Source organism: Thermobia domestica, chromosome 14, assembly GCF_964235325.1.
Source record: "Thermobia domestica chromosome 14, izTheDome1.hap1.1, whole genome shotgun sequence".
Classification (NCBI taxonomy): Eukaryota; Metazoa; Arthropoda; class Insecta; order Zygentoma; family Lepismatidae; genus Thermobia; species Thermobia domestica.
In genome coordinates, this window is record NC_137467.1 from 110,715,947 (window position 1) to 110,740,104 (window position 24,158).

The 24,158-nt window shown below is 36.2% G+C and overlaps 1 long non-coding RNA gene across 1 annotated transcript; it reads left to right on the forward strand.

The window, feature by feature from the left end:
* Positions 1-284: 284 nt before the first annotated feature.
* Positions 285-14,965, forward strand: LOC145670285 (uncharacterized). The gene is made up of 3 exons (XR_014128252.1): positions 285-488; positions 4,127-4,221; positions 12,962-14,965. It is a non-coding gene; the product is annotated as an uncharacterized LOC145670285 (long non-coding RNA).
* The last annotated feature ends 9,193 nt before the right edge of the window (positions 14,966-24,158 follow it).

The following is a 24,158-nucleotide window of genomic DNA, read 5'->3' on the forward strand; positions in this document are numbered from 1 at the left end:
TTCATTTTGTATATGCGGAAAATGCAATGCAAACTTGGAATGTTTGTGGCAAATTAAATATCATTTGCAATTTTTATGAAAGAGTAAATTTAATGCAACAAATTTCATACAAATGTAGTTTCAAAACTTGGCAAAAGCAAACATTTGGCATTTTTCTGCAAATTTGCTTCCACCTATCTAGTGCGCTTGACAGTTTCAATTCAAACTTTGAATGTCTTAGCAAATTAAATATTATTTTCAAGTTTTATGTTATAGCAAATTTCATTCAGCAAATTATATACAGATGTAGTTTCAACAATTTGCGGCTACAAACTTTTGGCAAGTTGTCTTCAAGCTACCTACCCACAATTCACTGCGCTTGGCAGTTTCACGAAAGAGACGTCATATGTTTGTTTTCTTTATGTGTTGCGGCGTGTGAGTGCTTTTGGACGAGTTCCTGGACATCAAAACATTGAGAGAGAGAGAGAGAGAGAGAGCTGTACAAATTGGTAAGTGCACAGTAATAGTTAAATATTATTTTATTTTGTATAAAATAAAAATGTTACAGGAGTAAATGTGAATTATACGATGTTCTTGTAGCGCTTGCTAGTGAATCGAGTCGGACCTTTCAATCTGATAGCGCGAAAGGTTTATTGGATGCAAATATTTTACTCTTTATTTTACTTACCTTTAGAACATTTACAAGTAGAATTGATTGATTTCTGTGTGAAGAACTTAACATGATGTGAAAACAATGATTTAATGCACAAAGTGACGTGCAGGTTTACTTTTGGCGCACCACACGAAATAATTGTTGAAAAATTGATACTTTCATTGGTTTCCTTCATATTGTCTCCTAAAAGATTTCGCTAGGTTATATTTGAAAATATCTCACTATGAATAGATAAAATTCAAGGAGGCCACCAGAAGTAATTGTTGAAAAGTTACGATTCTTTTTCGATTTCCATATAAATACGCCTTCGTGGTGTATGACATAAGAATTACAGTCCAAAAACACAACCAGCCTGTCCTATATGACCACAAAAAGCACGAGAGCGATCTAACCGAGCCAGGGCGGTGCAATGCTGGTGTGCCTGCGCGGGGTACGTCCGTGGGAAGTGGGCGCGTCAATGATCATGGGTATACGCGTAAGCGAGGGTAGTAAACCTAAATGGGCTTTGGCAAAGATACGAATTTGAATAGAACTTGTCATGGTGTCATACTAGTAACGCTCCACATATAAACATAATATACAGCTTCTGTACACTGTGCAGAAGAACACCGCCGCGCCTGTGGAAAATAACATGTAATAGAGTCATCTTTCATATGCACACAGTTATTTTATCGAATGACCCGGTGGCTCAGTGGTAGAGTGTTCACATCCGGTGCTTGGGGTCCCTTGTTCGATCCAGCTCGCGCCGTGTGGACTGTGGTGCTGGTGGGTTTTCTCGGGGTTCTCCCGTTTCCTCTCACATTCTTCGTTCCACCATTTCACTCATCTCTCATCACCCTCTCCTTTAGCCTAACCGACATAAACGTGGGACGTAAAACTTAAAGATTTCATTTCTGTTTTTGGTCCTGAAAATTACACACGACACAGGGAGAAATATCAGATTAAACTGACGAACGTAATTTTGGCAAATACAACCATGTTAATAAATATTGCTAAACGCGCGAAGAATATTGAAGGTTGATTGTACCACTGATTTAAATAATTTGCATATTGTTTTCCTGTAAAGCATTTTTACAGCGCATCTTAAGTTTTTAGGCATCTTTAGTCTATACAATTAATTGCAGGGTACGAAGAGAGCAAAGCAGCTGCTGGATAGTGAACTTTCGCCAATTATATTCTTGAAAAAAAAAAATTAAATTAAATAAAATGAAATCTTTTGCTTTTAGTCTCACGGTTATGCCAGCTATGCTCAAGGTGACGGTGATGATGAGAAATGAATAAAATGACGGAATGAAGAAAGTTGGAGGAAACGTGAGAATTCCGAGAAAACTCACACACAAGGTGTTTGTCCACCATAAAGCTCACTTGGCGCTAGCTTTGGATCGAACTAGGGACCCCATGCACCAGAGTGAATGCGCTACCACTTAGCTACCGCGGCCTATTACACTTTTGTTCATAAGCAGACTATTCAATTCATTGTGTTGGAAAGTTGAAAGGGGGGGGGGATCTGAGGTGTCCCGTATTCTCATGGAGAAAATATGACAGGTTTATTTACGCTGTAAGATGTTAATTTCATGTAACAAATTTTAAAACATTTATTTATTTCATACAACATGAATTGTATCTTTGTTTTAAATTAATAGACCCCTTTTGGTATTCATATTTGGCGAACGTCAGTCAGGCTTCTGGATGACTTGATCTACATTTGTTCATTTCTCTGCCGAGGTCCTTCATGGCTAAGCCGTTAGTGTACGCATCTTCGGCGTGGGTGATCTGGGTTTGCTTCCCGGGGGGAGCTCATGTGGTTCGGATTCCACTTTAATCAGTAGGTCCCGTCTCACATAGCCTCGCTGCTGAAAGGGACGTTAAACACAAAATCAACTCAATTCCTTTGTCTGCCTCTACCACACACACTACAGGGTACAATTTTCGGACTTTTAAGTTAAAATTTTCAGAGTTCACGTACGCGACACTCTAAATTTCCCGTATAGATTTTGGCTGCATACCAACGTAAAATGTCAAAATGGCGGCCACTTTTTAAAAACAGCGACTATCTACGCTACGAAGCGCAATTTTCAGTCTTTTACGTTGAAATTTTGACGGTGGAAGCACAAGATATGCTAAATTTGCTGTATAGATTTTCTCGGCGATTGAATGTAAAATTTCAAAAAGGCAGTGAGTAGAAAATTGCTGCAAGTTGTGACAATGACAATCTTGAAATATAAATAACATTTTAACACTTTTATCCCAAAGACATTGAAATATTTCGAAAAAAACGATTAAACCCGAAAAAACCCATATGGGCCCAGGTGTGTTGGGCTTTTTCAAAAAAGCCCGGGTTTTTTCAAACACTGAATTATACAAAATAATCCACGGTTAGTACTAGTTACATATATTTTAATATAAGGTGTATGAAAATGCGGTATCCATAAAAGTGCTAGTAGTTTGAATTAAATTTATAGTGTGGAAACTTGTTTCAATACTTGAAATACATAGTCGTTATAAATATTAAGTATTGGAATTTTAAAATGCGCGGATTTGTGTCGTGTCACATAGACTTTTACTTTTTTTTTTTTTTTTTTTAAAAAAAGGTAATATAGAATTAGTCTTTAGTTAAGTAAATAATGGTAATTTTTTACGACTTCGCACAATAAACCTTAAACGTCATTTGTGTTTATATTGTAAAAATAAATTGCGGAATTCTCATAAAGGAAACGGACCAGAATATATTAAATTGCACCATACGTTCCAAGTGTTTAGAATTTTCTTTGAGAACTTGAATTTGGAGGTTTTCGTAATGCACACCATGGGCCATAATATAAATATTTTCTTCAGTTTTTAATGGTAAACGTAATGTTTTTAGGTTTGATACCCTGAGAGAATCCGACCACACAATCAGAAAAGGGGGATAAAAGGAGCTTATAATATTAATGCTTTTCGTTTCAGATTAAATACTTTTAGTTTCTGCCCATTCAAGTGTAATGAGGCAAACTGCTCAATCGAGGCCTTTTAAAACTGAAAATAGGTCTATTTCTCGTGGTCTGTTTCTAGTGTTTTGTTTTAATGAATGCATTTTATAACATTTAACCTATTGCACTTTGTTGTACGTTTACTTTGGAACGCAAGATATTTTATAGAGGATACTGTTGTTGAAATGTTGCAGTGTGCGAAGCACTACAAGTGACGAGTCTAGGAGGAAAAAAAAAAACTTTTTTTTTTCAATTCGAAATCTGAAAGTGACCGAAGTTGAGTCATCTTTTGATATGAAGGTTTTTTGGTGTTGAATATCAAAGCAATCCTAGTAACGCTCACTTTGGTCTTCTTATTCGGCTAGACTCTTTGCATTTGACGACTGCTGTGGTATTTGAAAAGTGTCGGACAAGGCAACCACTATGTTCAAATAATGTGTGTAAAAATTAGAATAAACCATTTGATGTTTAACATTTTGATCAAAAATATTCTTTTTCAATGCAGATGCTGTTATGAAATCACATCCCAACACAACCCAAGATTCAATAAAGAAATATACAAGGATGTGTGAATTAAGCCAAAACGAGGTTAACTCGAAGGTGAGTAAGCAATTTTACGTTCAAGTATCACTCGGTTATTTCATTACAAGTATAATTTATTAGTACATTGTTTGATGTTGTGTTCACTCGAGATGCACACAATCTCGAAAGTCGAAAACCCCGGCACGCCGTATGCTTTCTTCATTTGTCACTGTTAAACGAAAGTTAGAGACAAAAGACGACAACCAATCAGAGTCGATTTTACAAATTGACCGAAGTTTACTTAAACGAGGTTTACTGAACTTCGATTTTCAATGGTGCAACAAAAGTCCGGGAACCACGTTTAAACTTGAAAGTTTAATTTTGAACGCGTTTAAGTGAACGCTCGTTTAAACTTCGTTGGTGCACACGGCTGCGAGACTTAACCATGAACGTTGTTGGTGCAACAGACATTTACACCGAGCTTGGTTATGACCCTCGTTCAACAGTTGAACTTCGTTGGTGCACACGGCCGTTACAGCCGTGTGCACCAACGAAGTTTAAACGAGCGTTCACTTAAACGCGTTCAACATTAACCCCTTCAGTGCGTAATTTTCAGATGTGAACCGCTGTAAAAAGTTTTTTTCGAGAACTTTGGATGTTGATTCTAAATCTGTTTCAGAATTACTTACATCAGAATCACTAATTAATAACTCTTCCTCGATGTCAGCATGGTTGAAATATCGTTTTGAAGCCATTACTGTGCTGTCTGCTCTCAAACAAAACAAAGAATGAAAACTGTATTTGACGAAGCACAAACTCTATTTTAATTTATTTCTTCCTCTTCTTCTTTTAATTAAGCAACAATTGTAACCAGCTGAGCGCAAACTCGCTAAATATTGTCGGGATAACATTACTCATACTATGGGCAAGTATATTCGCCATACGCAATACAAAGTAGCCAAAGCAAAATGAAAGCATATATATACGCCATCCGCACAGCAAGTGTGTTTTGAAGACACGAGTTAACTCGCCACCCACACTGAAGGAGTTGAACTTTCAAGTTTAAACGTGGTTCTCGGATCTTCGTTGCACCATTGGAAATCGAAGTTCAGTAAACCTCGTTTAAGTAAACTTCGGTCAATTTGTAAAATCGACTCTGATTGGTTGTCATCTTTTGTCTCTAACCTTCGTTTAACAAAGTAACAAATGAAGAAAGCATACCGCGTGCCGGAGTTCTCGACTCTCTAGATCGTGTGCATCTCGACTGGACATAATCAAAGAATGGACTAATAAATTATACCTTTAATAAAATAAGCGAGTAATACTTGGTGTTGCAATATTGGTAGTAGATTTTAGATTAGATTGTAGCGTGTAGTTTTATACGAATCCATAGTATAAGTAGTAGTACTAGTAGTAGTAGGAAAGGGTTAGAGGTCCGCAGGGCTTTGTTGGGTTCTGTTCTCCGTGCAGTTTTACTATACGTTTACACGTCCATTTTATGTCGAGAACTGAACCCAACTAACCCCTGCGGGGCTTCTGACTTTTTCGTACTACTACTTATACTATGGATACGTATAGTAAAACTGCACGTTGTTCTCGACATAAAACGGACAAATTAAAGACGTCTGCAATTTTTTCCATATATTTTACAATCTGTGGATCCGTAGTCCCTATAGTAACACTGCACCATAAAGATTACACTAAACTTATAACAAAGAACAAATATAATGTGAATCTATATGGACCAATGGTGATTTCATGAATTGACCGGGGGGAACTTCTCCGCGAGAACCATGAAATTCCCTCATGACCATATCCTATAGGTCAATGTTCCGTTAAGGGGGTCCAGTGTCTTTGACACCACTTGTTTCTATTGATTTTCGTTTGATTACATAATATAATGTTATATTAGGTTTGGTTAGATTAGCTTAGGTCTGGTTAGCTTAAGGGAGTCCAGTGTAGTTTTGGACCCCCTTAACGGAACATTGACCATCCTATCATCCTCAATGTGGATTCCTAGTACATTTCATCCCCAGTATATTAAAATTCGCCACCACTAGAAAATAAAAAATGAAAAAAAAAAAAAAAACTTCTGGAATCCACTGTTGGGGAAAATTGATTCAACAGTTATTCATATTTCATCGTTAAAATGTTATTCTAATGCCTTTAACATTCTTTTCCCTGTTGGTGTTTGCCTACAATTCCTAGTTAGCGTAGGTAAAGTTGAGGAGCTCTACCATTTATTCTTTCCATTTATGAGCTAACGACTTCAGCATTTTTAGTTTCTCACCTGTCCACCAGCTACGCACACATTTATATGTTTGCAAACTTATATATTATAAATACAACAAGTGCAAAAACCACGCACGAATCTGTGCTAAATGGCCAAAACAACCGAAGTTTGTATCTATTTCGATTCGAAGCAGGGCACAATTTGAGGGATCGCTCGTGATTTTCTCCGCGAAAGCAGGCACATTAGCGATGGTGGTGTGTGCATAAGAAAATACCACTGTTTAAAATATCGCCCTCCTGTTTTGCGGTGCAATTTCTCAAAAAACATTCGTTACACATGTAAGTAATCTGTGATTATAGAAACAGCGTTAAAATGTATTGTTCATAATTATGCAATTATAATGCAAAACTAGTTTGTAGTGATCACCTACTACAAATTGGTAGGTATTTTTTGTACTAATTTGCTCATCACTCCAGCATATGGTTCTACCGAGTAGGAGCGCAGTAGGGAGCCCCAAGCGTTTGCGTCCATAGGAAGCAGGCGCGTAAGCACGGGGTATGTACATAAACGAAGACAGTGGAAGAGCACACTTACATATACTATAATTTCTTTATCACTAATAATTAACTTCAATATGCTGTGATAGATGGTAATTACTTATATTCACATTTTCATTCCTTCATGAAAGATATTTCACGTCGTTTTTTACCTATAAATTTTCTATTTGGTAGAACTGCCTGCTGAAGTGAACCATTAATTTGCTTACACCATGGCAAATTTGCCTGTTCACTACGGACGCACCTCGAATATAGCCGAGCAGCTTCACCTTGGCGTAAACCGTAATAGGTTCAAATATAGCTTGTAATGAGTAGCTTGCGAAGTTTGGTACGTGGTTTTGAGACGTGTGGCTTTCACTAAGTTTCTATGTGTCTTATACAATTGTACGCAATTGGTTGATAACACTCTAGGAATAACTGGGTAATGAGTTTTACGAGGAATAACTGGATGAGAAAGAAACCACATATACTTTTTTTTTTTTTTTTTTTTTTTTTTAATCAGCTCATAGAATTTTTGACAATGAATTTTCTAAACAATTTTCCAGTAAAGGTTAACCTTAGGAGGGCATAAAAGTTATGTCTATAAATACAGTATTTTTTTTCTTTTTTTGTCAAAACCATGCAAATAGCATAAAAATCCTTATCTAATTATTTATCGCAAAACTTATTATATAGTTATTCCTCAAGTGGTATTAACTTTTGCGTACAATTGTATAAGACACATACAAACTTAGCTTCATATAATGAAAGCCACACGTCTCAAAATTACGCACCAAACTTTGGAAGCTGCTCGTAACAAGCTATTTTTTTAACCTATTACGGTTCGAAGGTGAAGCTGGAGGGCTATAGTCGAGGTGCGTATACCTGTAAGCAAATTAAGGGTGAACTCGAGCAGACGGTTCTACCAAATAGAAACTTCATAGGTAAAATACGACGTGAAATATTTTTCATGAAGGAATGAGTGTGAATATAAGTAATTACCATCTATCACAGCATATTGAAATGAATTATTAGTAATAAAGAAATTATTGTATGTGTAAGTGTGCTCTTTCACTGTCCTCGTTTATACGTATACCCGGTTGTTGACGCGCCTGCTCCCTATGTATGCAACCGATCCCTATCGTTCGGGCCTCCCTACTGCACTCCTACTCTAACTCTGTTCGATAGCATTCGTGCTTTTTGGTGGCCACGTAGCACAAGTTGCTTCGTGTTTTATACACAGTAGTTTTTATGCTGTACGTCCACACTTGATTTATATGATACTGAGCCATCCTGAAATCAATCCGCAAGCAGTAATGGAGCTCTTGATTTAGTGCATGCTCTGCTAAACGAAAGCTCTAACCTAACCTGAAAATGTAAGAACGTGTCAAAATTTGGTAGAACCGTCTGCTCGAGTAATGAGCAAATCAGAACCAAAAATACGTACCAATCTGTAGTAGGTGATAACAACAATCTAGTTATGCACTATAATTGTATAATTATGAACCATACATTTTAATGCTGTTTCTATAATTACATGTTACTTACACGTGTAACGAATGTATTTTGAGAAATTGCGCCGAAAAACAGGAGGCTGACATTTTCCACACTTTTCTTTTCCTTATTCACACACCACCATCGCTAATGTGCCTGCTTTCTCGGGCAAAATCACGAGCGATCCCTCAAATTGTGCCCTGCTTGGAATCGGAATAAATACAAACTCCGTGGATTTTGCACTTATTGTATCTATAACATATAAGTTTGCAAGCATATTATAAATGTGTATGCAGCTGGTGGACAGGTGAGAAACTAAGAATGCAGAAGACGTTAGATCATAAGTGGAAAGAATAAGTGGTAGTGCTCCTCAACTTTACCTATGCTAACTGGGAATTGTAGGCAAATGCCAACAAGGAAAAGGATGTAAAAGACATTAGAATAACATTTTGATGATGAAATATGTTGTTGAATCAATTTTCTCCATCCGTGGATTCCACAAGCTTTTTTTTTTTTTTAATATTTTCTACTGGTGGCGAATTTTAGTATACTGGGGGATGAAATGTGTTAGTAATGAAAATATTGGGATTCCGCATTGAGCATAGGTCCCGATGGAATTTCATGGTTCTCGGGGAGAAATTGCCCTGGCCAATTCCTGAAATCATCACTGGTCCACATAGATCCACATTAAATTTGTTCTTTGAGTTTAGTGTAATCTTAATAGTGCAATTTTACTATACGGATCCACATATTGTGAAATATATGGAAAAAATGCAGAAGTCTTTAATTTGCCCATTTTATGTCGAGAACAGCGTACAGTTTTACTCTACGTATCCATAGTGTCAGTAGTAGTAGTAGCAACGGGTTAGAATCCCCGCAGGGGTTAAATTGGGTTCTGTTCTGGACATAAAATGTTCAAACTAAAGACTTGCCCATATTTTTTTTATATTTTACAATCTGTGTATCCGTATAGTAAAAGTGCACCGAGAGCAAAACCCAACAAACCCCTGCGGGACTTCTAACCCTTTCCTACTACTACTAGTACTACTACTTAACTATGGATGAGTATAGTAAAACTACACGCTACAATCTAATCTAAAATCTACTACTACTAATATTGCAACACCAGGTATCACTCATTTATTTTATTACAGGTAGAATTTATTAGTCTATTCTTTGATGTTATATTCAGTCGAGATGCACGCAATCTCGAAAGTCGAAAACCCCGGCACGCGGTATGATTTCTTCATTTGTTACTTCGTTAAAAGAAGGTTAGAGACGAAAGACGACAAGCAATCTGAGTCAATTTTACAAATTGACCGAAGTTTACTTAAACGAGGTTTACTGAACTTCGATTTTCAACGGTGCAATGAAAGTCTGGGAGCCACGTTTAAAGTTGAAAGTTTAATGTTGAACGCGTTTAAGTGAACGCTCGTTTAAACTGCGTTGGTGCACACGGGTGTAAAGAGCACTTTTGATGGAAATAAATAACTTTTCTTCCATGATTAGTCATCAGTTGAAGCATGTGCTTCGGTTATTCAGCGATTTTTTTTTTCTTAAAGTAGCACTAAAAAACAGTTAAAAATTCAGTAGTCATTATGAAATGAAAGTAGTTGTCACTTCAAAAGCAGTGCAATCTTCATATAGTCCCTAGTATTCTTTTCAAATAATGAAAAAATAAAAATATTCATGCAAGTTTGAACCAATGCAAGAAAATCCATATTTTCAGGGAAAGCACTTTATAACCACATGGAGGGTGTAATGGCGCTGATTTTTATATGTTTGTAGTGTGTTTGCTTACGAGGAAAGTACACGAATCATGAGAGTTGGATTTTTATGAAATTTTGTGTTAAAATTAAGTTCTAGTTGCTAAGCAGGACAGTAGTGGTCATTCGTTTCACAAATATTCCATTGAGCTGCTACATGCATACCGTTTTGAAATCAGGTAGGCAATAAAATCTGAAGAATACCTGTTTGGATCCGTCAAGAAGGAAATATGGGCAGATCCAACACAACTATTGGAAATCGGGTTAGACAACTTATGTTTGAGGGCACTTCCAGTACAATGTCACCATCTTAAACGCCGCCATATTGAATTGCAAACATAGTATAAATGAGAATGGGGTCATGTGGGGTATCAAAGACCACTGGAATTGTAAGCAAAGTCTACATATCTGCTGCCACTTGTGAGTTAATAGCTGTCTCACACAGGAATGTATGGAAGCCATTCGACCCTCGAAAACATCTTTTGGTGTGTTGTAATTAATGAAAGATAAGTTGCTTATTAAAATATCCCCGTGAGGAATCTTTGATGGATGGCCACATGTGATGGAATACTGAGCTAGGTTCGTTCTTTGTAGCCTGCCTGAATTCAAAATGAAGGATGTTTCTATTTATAGATAAAAATGTTTCATTATAGTAACATTTTTTTCGAATCTATTACTTTGACATGTTGAACATTTTGTTGATGTTTATTCTAAACAAAATCCAAGTAATATAAAACAGGTTATTGTAATAGGCTCAGGGAAAACAATAAACAACTTAATAACTTCTATTCATGATCACAAACCATCCTTAAATCTGGATTCAGGCAAATGCTACTACGTACATTAAGTCTAGTCAATGCTGCAAGAATGACGTTACATAGACACCACGCCGCCATATGCACTCTGTTCTTTGCTTCCTGTTCCCTGCTAGTTGCTTTAGTTCTTTCTTCGTGAGTTTTATTCGATTTTGTTTCTTAGTGGTATGAATTCGTTTTTGTTTTAATAATATTTTGCCTTGTATCTTTGCTAGCTCGCCACAATAGAAGGAATTTGCTTATTTTTCCATATCATGTGGTAGCTATTTTCTCATGAGAGGATATATGAGTGGGTTACCAATCTGTTTTAATTTGAATCATTTTCTCATGCGCCTTTGCATCTAACGACGGTGTATTCTGTTAAACCATGTGTGGAAATAAAATTATGCTAAAAAAATTATGTTTACAAAGAATATTCAGTTTGCGTGGTGTACATTTTCTATAACGGAAGAGGATGTCGGGTGCATATAGGGCCAAGCCACATTTTCCAACTTCCCAGATAATACGTTTTAAAAATTTAGAGCAGTTATGACCAACGTCTTGGGATTACGGAGTCGAAGATTACAAATTCCGAAACGTCGAAGGTCACAGGAGCCATTCAATTTTCAGGAACTTCTTTATATATTTCATCATTTTTCAAGACCGCTTTGGTATTTGTGGTAATAAAACAAAGTGTCTGCAACCATCAACTTTGTCAACCATTTTAGGAGATTCGGGGATATATACATTATCCCAAAACACCCTAAAAACATAGGTGCTATAGTTGAAAAAAAGAGAAATAAAGTAATGCTCTCCAAGACTATACAACAAATGAAAAATGTTTAAAGCGAATAGTGTCCCTCACGAAACGTTAAGAAAAATTGTTTATTTCGATAATGTTCAAAAAAAAGCATGATGTTTTTAAAAACTGAAAGCTATATTGTTCCTTATGAAAGGCTAAGAAAATTGCTTGCTCGATTATTCACCAAATCAGGAATCACTTTTAAAAATCGGGTACCGAAGTTCATAGTCCTCCTTACAATTCGAGTCTTGTGAGGCAGCAATTCAACTCTTTGCTTGTGTTTGTTCTAAAATTCCTGCAATAATTAGCATTAAAGTAAATGATTTTAATGTACAACATACATGTCATAATGAACCAAAAGTACAAGAGAAGTCTTATTATCTTTCGAAAATTTGACATACAACGTTTGTATATTTAAAATCACAAATTAGGGTAACAAAGAATCTCGAGGGTCCCATGTGCTACCTTCAGTTGTATGAGGATTCCAAAGTCTTAGGGCCATTGAATCACAATTCAGTGATATAAAATCGCAGCCCGAACTGTTGGACTTAAACTAAATTTGGTGCGAAGGTATGTCTTGAAGAGCAAGTTATGGAGAAAAAGAAAATTTTGGCCAGGTCGCCATCTTGAATGAAATAGGGCCGCCAGTCAATATACGATTAGAAAGTGCCTAGCGCGAACAACTAAGGCTAGAGAAGCGGAATTCGCTATCATGGTATATCATGAACAGTAGTTTGCGGAAAATTACAAAGTATTAAACAATTCGCAATCTTGAGTTTATGACCACCGAAAGTGGATCATTAGGTATAGGTTACATTAAAAACACGATCCAAAATAGCGGGAAAACGTATATGAAAAAGCTGCACAGGCTGAAGCGCTGGAGCTAGAGAAACGAAATTTGTTCTGATGATTGTATCATGAAGAGTAGTTTATGAAACAATTGCGAAATTTTCAAAACGATACCGTTTTTAATGGAAAACGAGCACCAAGTATCGGAAGCAAACTGAAATCATCGGAAGCAATACAACGTACGTGATTTATTCTGTAGACATAGACATGTAGACATAAAACTGCCATCCGTGGTCCTCAATTATTTCCTTGTCAATACGTGAGAAATTGATTCTCGTCTTAATATCATGTTGATAATCGAATGTTATAGCGCAAATGCATAATTCTTTGAATTTTCATTTCAGAGAAGGCAGAAGCAGAAGTACTCCAGTTTCCTTGGATGAGAGCAGAAATACCACTCGAGTTTCAATGGATGAGAGTGGAAGTGCTACTCGAGTTTCATTTGAGGAAAGCGGAAGCACTATTCGAGTTATTCTGGATGAGAGAGCATCCTCATCTGGAGGTGGCACTCACAGTAGCACAGTCTCAGTTTCCAACGGAAGAACAGTGATGGCGAAAAGTGGTGATAGGTCTGTTTTGAGTTTGTAGTTTTTGTTGGGTGCTATGTTGAAGGAAAATTGCACATAATGAAGTGAGAGTTGTTTAGCTTGCATGCGTATGAAACAAGACCTATAACTAAACTTAAGACTTTGTTCATATACGGTTGAAACCGCATGGTGATAAGTCTGTTTTGTGCATTTAGTTTTTCTTTTTTTTTTTTTTGTGCTAATTTTGAAGGAGAGTTACACAAAGTGAGAGTCGTTTAGCTTGTATGCGTAACGGAAGAACAGTGATTACGAAATATTTGTAACTATTTGTAAGAAGTAATCCGAACAACTTAAGACTTGTTTATGTATGGTTGAAACCGCACACGGTTGATAGATCTGCTTTGTACATTTAGTTTTTGTTAGGTGATAATCAAGGAAAGTTGCTCATCATGAAAAGAGAGCTTTTATGCATATGAAACAAGAATTAATGTTTACCATCGGGGTAGTTATCAACAAAGATGCATTGTACATAGTTTCCAGTAATATAACTGTTTTGTTCATCCACGAGATAATTTGCAGCATCTGTGCTGTAGGTAGTGTGCTATATTATGAACTGAAAGATCAACATCATTCAAATACCACATTCACTATGCTTTATATATATATATATATATATATATATATATATATATATATATATATATATATACATACAAACTCGTATTACTTCCGTGAAATTCATATAATTATATTAAATTTTGACAAAATGGTCGTATGGTATTTTGTGAGCTGGTCAATGATATCGGCAGAGAACTGGGTTTATAAATCTATCAGTTGGTATGACTCAAGCGGCTTGTAACTGCTAAGAAAAGTTACCCCCAAAAATATTCACCTGTTTTTCGAAATCAAGTAATTAGCATGAAAAGGGTGTAAAGTGTGAAGTATTTTTATAATTGAGTATGTAGGGAAACTGCATGGTACGAGTGGATTTTTAGGTATATTGTACTCACCTCACGGACCTGGTTTTTGACAGCATCGACCAAAGCATGAAGACCGGCAAATAATAGTTAAAAACCACAATGTAGTGTTTTATAGTTTGTGACTTCGGTTCCAGATAAAAAACTGAGAAATGGAGAATTTTAACGTGTAGCAAAATATTCCTCACCAGAAAACTCCAACTCCCTACCTCAAATCGCCTCCGAATTTGCACCAAGCATGGCGAGCATATATAAAACACAACCGGACGTTTTTGTTTCTCAATATAAGATAGTATTTAGCTGAAGTAACTTGATTGCAAATAAGAATTTTGAAAATGAATCCTGTATCGTGCAGATGCTATGCAACCAGTTTGTGTGAGTGATGACTGGGTCGCTTCTCGATCAAGTGTGTGTCTATACGCCAGATATTGGCACACGTTTGTTTCTGGATGCATGTTCCGATAGTTCGGGGGAAAAGCTTCCGGGTGTGTTCTCTCTCTGCTTGATGCGAAATCAGATTGATTTGAGATATGAAGAAGGCAGAGTTCGAAATTTTGATATTTTCTTCCATTTTCGCACGATTTTCAAACTCAAACAAAAAACAAAAAAAAAAAAAAAAAAAAAATGGTGGGAAGCGTTGTGAATAGGCTTCAGATACTGGCATCTGGTACTAAGTATTTTTATATATACACAACAACTTACTTTTCTCAACTTTTTTTTCTACAAAACAGTTTTTGTTAATCTCTTTATGCATTCTGTAATATGATCACTGAGTATTGTTATAGTTTGTAGTACATTGTCATTCTAAAGTCAAAATCAAGCAATAAATATATAATGCCCTTTATTTACCGTATAGTATTTTTTTAATGTTTTATCCTAATCTTCTTAGTTATTTTTATCTGCTTGTTCTCACACATTCTAATGCGGTTGTGCCATTACCATGATTTTTACTGTTTTTTTTCGACATGACAATTTAGAAAAGGCTTAATCCTTTGTTCTTGGAGCCATCTGGATGCCTCCATGTTTGTTTATGTATTTGGAAGTGTCTGTTTTCCCTTCTGCATTATCTTCGAGTATAATGTGTTGTTATTGGATAATTTGTCGTCAATTGCTACTTTGCTGAGTGATTGTGCAGCCGACTTTGTGAAATTTTGGATTAAAATGTACAGGCCAAATTCGTTAAAAGGTCAAATTTATTAGATTTGTTTCAATGACTCGCTTTTAAGTCGAAATCTCCCTACGAGGAACCAGAGAAACTTTCCGTGTCCATTACAAGAGTAAGTGATGGAATAAACGTTGATGTAACCTTCAGAAATATTCAGGTTTAGGCGTTTTCTATTTTTTTTTTTTAAGTATTTATGTATACACATATATAAATTAAATGACGTTAAAATAGTCGTTAATAAGTTACTTCTTATTTTATGAACAAGAAAACTGCAGCTGGAAGGTAGCAAACTATCTTCTATATTTGCTCTCTTCAAAAGGATGTGGGCTGATAAGGGTCATTTTTCGCCCATCGAACACCGGAAAAATGTAAAGTGTCTATAGAGGCTAGATACATTTTGTTCTCTTATAAGTCGAAAGACACACTACCAAAATAAATTGATCCTCATATCAAAACTTACACAGCGTCATATTATTATGAGTTTTCTTTATTTAGGTTCATCGAATCCTTCTTACTACAAGCCTATGTCAACGACAGCAAACATTGTCAAAATGACGCAAAACTACTTCTTTTTGGGCACTAATTTCAATGACTTATTTTCTTTCTCACATATCTATTATATTCACATACAAAACATATCTTCCAATATACAGACATTGCAAACTTGTCTGAATCGGACTCTTCATTTTTCCGGTATTCGATGGGCGAAAAATTACCCTTATCAGCCCATGTCGTTTGATATTTTTATATAGTTGTACTAGTTTCAAGACAATTGCTGCAAATTTTGATTAAGATATGTAGAAAAATTCTGAAAATAGTGAGGTACAAGTCAGAATATAAACTGCTTGGGATCTAAAAACTATTAAAGCATACGAAACACAGTGTCTCATTCCGATTACATTTAGACAGAACCTGGAAATAATGAAAAATATCTTCTAAACGTCACAGGTGATTACTCCATGTATGCAACCGGAATGGTAGATTGTGTTTTCTGTTTTAATAATATTAAATCGCAAGCAGTTATTATTTTGACTTAAACCTCGATCACTAGTTTCAGAATTTTGATACATATTTTAGCCTTATACCAAATTTGCAACAAACAATACCTTCTAAATTTGCTACAAACAATGCCTTATAAATTTGCTACAAACAATACCTTATAAATTTGCTACAAACATTACCTTCTAAATTTGCTACAAACATTACCTTCTAAATTTGCTACAAATATTACCTTATAAATTTGCACCAAATATTACCTTATAAATTTGCACCAAATATTACTTTATAAATTTGCAGCAAACATTACCTGATACATTTGCAGCAAACATGATCTTGCGATCGTAAAAACACTTTCTGCAATGTTGCTGCAAACCTTTTAATATTTTTACCAAATTTATCAGCTCATTTTCGGAAATTTTGTCAAAGAAAATTTGCACGAAATATTTGCAGCAAAGTCCTGGCAAACTTTCTTGCTGTGCAGTCGCAAACATTTCGTTTGTATTGGCAGATGTTTTCGTTTTCTGAGGCAACTTTGCTGCAAACTCAGCCAGCGTCAACTTCGTTATTTGCATTGAACTTTCGGCAAATTTTCTCATTTAAAAAGGCAAGTTTTTTGCAAACTTTTTAGTTTGCCTCTGCAAATTTTTAAACATTTTTAAAAACTTTTCTGTGCTATCTGGGTCGCGATCGAGGTCGAGGTATAAGTAGTGGTCGTACCTCGATGCCTAGGTCCAGATCAGTGCTGTCCAAATAAGAGGATCGCGGGCCGCTTGCGGCCACCCAAACCATTTTCTGCAGCCTACAAAGCTCTCAAGATTTACGATTGTTATTACTGATACTATTTTCATTTATATTTATTCATTCTTTTAATGTTTCCACTCTCCTTTCGAAATAAGGCATCTATTTAGCGATTCTATATAACAAAAAGGCGCGGGAATCCACGGCAACACCTTCCCCTTAATCTTCGAATTTGGTTGGAAAAGAGTTCAGCGTTTAATAGTACTTATTTGTGTGAAGTGCATTTTCCACCATAAAAATTGTGAAGAATCGCTTCAGAAGCTGGCTTGGAGATTCTTCTCTTTTATATCTGCAGCTCACAACAACACAGGAATGGATGTATATATCACAACCCTTGTTAACATTGCTAGACACTTTCATTTGTCACGTTGAATATGTATTATCTGTCAGGAAGGAAAATGTACACCTGTTTTTCGAGTCTGGCATTCCTGCGCTCCATCCGTGGAGAGTATGAGAATTAAATCAATCAAATGTTTACTGAGGGGCAAAAAGAAAAGTCTAACCTGAATAAGACATTGCAGAGGGGCATAAGTTGTGAATACGAATAGTGTATAGTGTAAATAAAGGTTGACCCCGAAAGAGAAAGCCAGAAACAGCTGTTAAACGGAGAAAAAAATACTAAAAATTGTCGAAGCGAAACATAAAACCCAAATACAACAAATATGCCGACAACTAAACATTCACCATGGCATGCTCTTGGTGTAGTGGTTAAGGTGCTGGCTAACAAATGCAAAGGACGCGAGTTCGAATCACCAACAAGGACTTCTGTAAAAAATTTTGTTAATCTATTATATAAAAGAGAACGCACAAATCCTTTGTTAGCTCATCACGCTAATACGGCTGAACCAATTTCTTTCATTTTTGGGGGGTTATTAGGATTTGGACCCTAGATGGTTTTTATCATATCACTTTAATTTTTAATTACCAGTGTCTTGAGATAATTGACCATTCAAGTGTCCATAACGTACAAATCCTTTGTTAGTTCATCATAGGTATAAAAATAAACGTATTTATATGCAACCCGCATGACCGTGTCACTCGGCGGGTTAACATAAATGACAGGCGCTATAATGTTAACATTTACTGCAATTTGAAAGCGAAAAAGTAAAAATTATCTAAGTAACAAAGTTTATTGCGTTCCGGGGTGACCGCAGCGAAGCGGGGCGGGTTAACATAAATGACAGGCGATATAATGTTAACATTTACTGCAATCTTCTATGGTTTTTATCATATCACTTGAAAGCGAAAAAGTAAAAATTATCTAAGTAACAAAGTTTATTGCGTTCCGGGGTGACCGCAGCGAAGCGGGGTGAACGCTGCTAGTAATATATACAGCTCATGAGAGATGGTAAAAGTCTTTCGTCTTTCGTAGCAATTAGTCGTATTTATTCGTAGCAATTAGTCGTAGATGGTAAAAGTATTTAGTCTTTCGTAGCAATTATTATTGGTAATGTTTAGTACTGATAATACTTTTTGTCTTTGCGTATTGCTTTTATTCTTTTCTTCATTTCGAAAGAGAAGAATATCCGAACAAATGCCACCAAAATTCCTCTTATTTTGAATGTGAACGCCATTTGCAATTAGTAAAGAATAAAAATTAAACGTTCCGACGTAGCTGCAAAAAGTAAAAAGAAAAACATGAAAGTGGAGGGGTTCGAATCCATACTCATAGTTATTAAAAATACAATTTCTATATCCCTTACACCTCTCGATCACGTTTCTTCATTAGGAAGTAAGAGGCTTGTGTTTCGGTTAGGGTGGTCAATATGTTTTGCAAAGAGGGCCGGTTTAGCTCTGACGCAGTACAGGTGCGAGAAGGGAGAATCAGATGAAAATGTTCAAAATGTTCAAAGTTCCAAGGGAACCAAATTCGCCCATAAATAGGTATTCAGAAAGTTTGAGTAACTTTTACTCTTTTACTGAAATATTTGTGTGCAGGGACTTATCCTCTTTTACTGAAATATTGGACCCGATTAATCGCCTAAAGAAGGTTCACGCCCTTTCGCTACGGTCAGGCTTTTTTTCTTTTTTCTTTTTTTTTTTTGCAGAAGGGGAGTTATTTTCCTATCGGAACAAGATGATTATTAGTGATGATGTGAAATTACACATTGAAATTGAAGTAACTTATGAAGCGTGTTATTTGAAAGAATAATGTAATAAATGTGTTTCCCCTAACACAGAGAACTGTAAATCATGTATTTCGAGTTCGGGAGCGTGAATGGCGAAGAGTGTTATTTGATTTGCTTTTTAGTAACACATTGCAATGCAAATAAAGGTAGGCAACATTAGTGGTAAGTAAAACAACAACAACAACAACATTAATAATAATAATAATAATAATAATAATAATAATAATAATAATAATAATAATAATAATAATAACAATAATAGGTGTTGTTTGTGGCAAGGTAATATCTTCCTCAATTCTTCTTCAAACGTAATGATTGTAACGCCATATCTGCCTTACAAACAAAATATTAGCAATTTATATCGAGAGAACGGGAAATTGTAGATTGATGGGAGCAACGTTGGACATTATGCACTCATAGTACTCAGAAATAAGCGATTTCAATCCAAAATGAACGAAGAGTCATTGTCATGGGGAGTCATGGGGCCACGGCAGAGCACAATTTAGGCAAAATGTCGATAACTTATATCGAGAGAACAGGAAGTGATAGTGGGATGGGACCAACGTTGGACAACGTGGACCCATATGGCTCATCGAAAAAATTTGGGGGGGCGCCAGCCAGCCTTACTTATTTCCACATAATAATATAAAATTATATTGTCGAAATACACACACGAGTTAGCTAGTAATATTTCATATTATTATTATTATTATTATTATTATTAACAGTGTCTTTTCATTACGTGTGCATGTTTGACATGAAACCAAAGAGAAGATCCATCATTCGTAGAAAGAATAAGAATAACTAGTTACTTTAACTGTGAAGGACGGCGAAAAATACGAAAAGAGTGATTACCTGTAGCGAAAAGAAACAATACTTTCTCTTAAATGGATAAAAAATCAAGCTGAGATAGATACGAACTCGAATGAACGGCGCGAAAGGCCAGTGCTTTATCCACTTTTTTTAACTCACTCACCGAACGTGTTTCAGTAACTTACTTATTGCTAATTTTACTTGGTTCAATTGGTTAGCTTGCTTTTTCTAATAACTTATGACGAAAGGAACACAAACACAGAAACATCAAGGACAGTTAAAAATCATAAATGCTCTTCAGCCGGGAATCGAACCCGGGACACTGTACACGAAAGACGCACGTGCTACCCACTAGACCAGCAGGGAGGACACCGCTCGCCCCCTGTGTCGTTAGGGATTACCACCACTGCATTGCCAGCTTTCACTTCTGTGAGTTGTATACTATAATCACATGTTCCTTCTTTGCTGGAAGAGTTAAACCTACATTCTATGTAATACATGAGGTATTTAGACCTACATGCTCTTCATATAATGTAATAAAAGGGTCATGCTGGGAATAAGAAAAAGAACATTCCTTGGACAAAACGGTAAGTATTGGCATCAGAAATATTTATCTACGAGGCATGCGCAATACTATATTTCAGAATAGTTACTGTTTAGTTCAGTAAACGAAGAAAGGGGTATAAAAAAGCAAATATGTCGCGTCAACGAGATCGACCAGAGTTAACAGAGGCGGAAGCAGATGGGTACTGATACAACAACTTGGTTAAATTGATAATTAGTTCTGTATCATGTTAGTAGATCGTATCACAACTTTACGGGAAAGCAGAGAAAGACTTAGTAACTCTATCATATAGTAAGCTTTACTGAGACGATCATATAGACACAAATGGATGTAACTGTGAGTACTGCAACTTGGATTTAACGAAAGCCGTTTAGATATTCAGTGGTTTGCAGGGTCGTATAAGACACAAAAAGATAAGACACAATACAATTCTTCATACCTCAGCTTCCAGTAGCTAGATACATGCAATTTCTGGTTAGATACTGACACTGCTGTCGGATTTTAATGCATGATGTATTGCAGGATACAACATGCTTTGCATTACTTGTTTGTTTGTAGACAGCTACTAGCTTAGTGTTCTAAAAGGTTGTGTATAAACTAGGGATAGTCAATTCCGGAATTTTTACTTTCCGGACTCCCGAAAGTAAAACCGGACAAATTCCGATTTTGGAATAATTCTGGAATTCGGAAAATCCGGAATTTAGAAACTTCTGATTTCGTTAACATTCCAGAATTCGAAAAAATCCTGATTTTTTCGAAATCCGGAGTTTTTATAAATTCCGGATTCTTTCTGAGTTAGGGAATTCTTGTGAACCAACAGTTTAAGAACAACTCAAGTTATTAATGTAAACTTTGCCGACATCATAGAAGAAATACGAAAGACATTTTGAATCGAAAAAATATAACATACAAGTTTCCAAGCGGAGACAAAGAAACCTAACATAACCAGACTAAAGACGAATCGTTTATCGCGTAGCGATCGCGGATCAGTGGTCAAGGTGCCTGTGCGAATGCACGTCGCAATTTCTTTTTTCACTTTAGGATTTTTGATGGCGATTGATCGGCGATGACATACGTTTTATTATATTCAGATATTTGAATACTCGGATGTTTCAATACTTGAACTATCAAATCTTCAGGAATAATAATAGTAATAATAATAAACTAATAATAATTATTATTATCTCGTAGAAGATTAAAAGCTAGAAGCTAATTATCGCTCAGGTCATACCATTGCAAGCAGAAACGTGACATTTGGAAAAAATATTTCGGTTTGGTTTAATGTTGCCAACGAGAAGAGGGATTTCTCATCTCGTTTCTAAAACAAACGAAATAACATGAGAATTAACATTTTACATTTGAGATGGGTCAAGGCTAACTCAAAATTTTCGTCTCTTTGGAGATGAGAATCGAGACGAGACGAAAAGATGGTAAACATTTCCCGTCTCTCCTCGATTCTCGAAATAGTGTATGTCCATTCTTTAAGTAACAATTGCTCTGTAGGCGGAATCTTATAGGCTATTTCGTTACATTGTATTTCAGAGCTCATTGAATTATGCTGTGTAGGTATTTTTGTAGCAAAGCTTTTATATTTACCTCTGCATATCCTAAAAATTAGTTTATTATATGCCTTACTGTTGCGTGATATTCAGTTATATTTATTACAGTTATTTACCTTAAAACATACAGTAGAATACTTTCTACATGAAACTTCAATGGAAGGCTCTAGTTTAAGATGTTGGTGGTTGCAGAGGTGTGTCTTGAAGGTACGGAACCCTCTCCCCGAAGTCTCTACTTTAAGTAAGTTTTGCCTAATTTTAGGGTAAGTTTTAAACTTTTAATGCCATTATTATTATTATTATTATTATTATTATTATTATTATTATTATTATTATTATTATTATTATTATTATATCAACACCGTGTATAATCTTTAAAAGATATGCGCTTTGTATCTGAATAGTAAAAGCTAATTGACTGTCGATCTCGGTCGTCGAGAAGTCTTCAGGAGGCAAGGGCATAGGTCACGTTTAGGGATGCGCACGAGTCGGGTCGAGACAGTATTTTCTGACAAAATTCGAGTCGAGACACGACTCTTCCAATAGAGAAAGATACATTTTGCGAGTCGAGACATCACTTTTACAGTACATTTTCGAGTCGAGACAGCCACGAATCTTATCTCGCGCGCATCCCTAGTCACGTTCTGGGCTTGAGTTCTGAAGGTGCAAATATTCGGGCTCGAGCCAAAAATTGTTAAAAGTTATAGGCTTCAGCCAAACATGTTCAAAACAGCTGGGACCGGGTTTAGGCTTCTCAGCGGCTCGAGCGGCTCAGCTTAAAGCTCATTCACTATCGAAACGAACCGAGAAGTGAGCCGAGCCAACAGCTCACCCAACCGAGCCGATTTGAGCCATCGGATTAGTTGAGCTGAGTCGAACCGTGCCGATGGACTAGTTTCAACTTAGCTGGCTCTAACCGGTTCACAAGAGTCAAGTAGGTGACCCATCCCAACCGAGAAAGCTCGAGCCATCGGCTCAATTGAGGCGAGTCGATGGCTCGTTCCAACTGAGCCGTCTCAGGTCATCGGCTCAATTGGGCCGAGCCGACGGCTCATCCAAACCGAGACGACTCGAGCTGTTCGCTGAGTTGATACGAGCCGAGCCGATTGATATCACTACCCGGGTTGGTCTTATGCTTGGACCCAAGAATTCGACCGTGCAGGTCTCAGCCTTGATTTTAAGAACTACAGTATGTACTTATATTGGTGATTACGACGTTTGAGGCTGTCTCGTAATAATAAAAAAAACTCTTGTCTTCTCGTTATCTAGACGAGACGAGATACACTAAAATTGCCCCACAAGATGCACTAAATTTACGAGACGAGATGCACCCCTATCGTGAGCAACACTAAGAGTATTCCACATTACTGCTTACATTTCTCAGCGTTCCATTGAAGTTTCATGTAGAAAGTATTCTACTGTATGTTTTAAGGTAAATAACTGTAATAAATATAACCGAATATCACGCAACAGTAAAGTATATAATAAACTAATTTTAGGATATGCAGAGGTAAATATAAAAGCTTAGCTACAAAAATACCTACAGAGATCATAAGTCAATGAGCTCTGAAATACGAAGTAGCAGAAAACCTATAAGATTCAGTCTACAGAGCAAATGTTACTTAAAGAATGGACATACACTATTTCGAGAATCGAGACAAGACGGGAAATGTTTACGATACTTTTCGTCTCATCTTGATTCACATCTCCAAAGCGAGACGAAAATTTTGAGTTAGCCTTGTCCCGTCTCGAAAGTAAAATGTTAATTTTATGTTATTTTGTTTGTTTTAGAAACGAGATGAGAAATCCCTCTTCTCGTTGGCAACATTAAACCAAACCGAAATATTCTTTCCAAATGTCACGTTTCTGCTTGTAATGGTATGACCTGAGCGACAATTATTTCCTAGCATTTAATCTTCTATGAGATAATAATTATTATTAGTTTATTATTATTACTATTATTATTCCTAAAGATTTGATAGTTCAAGTATTGAAACATCCGAGTATTC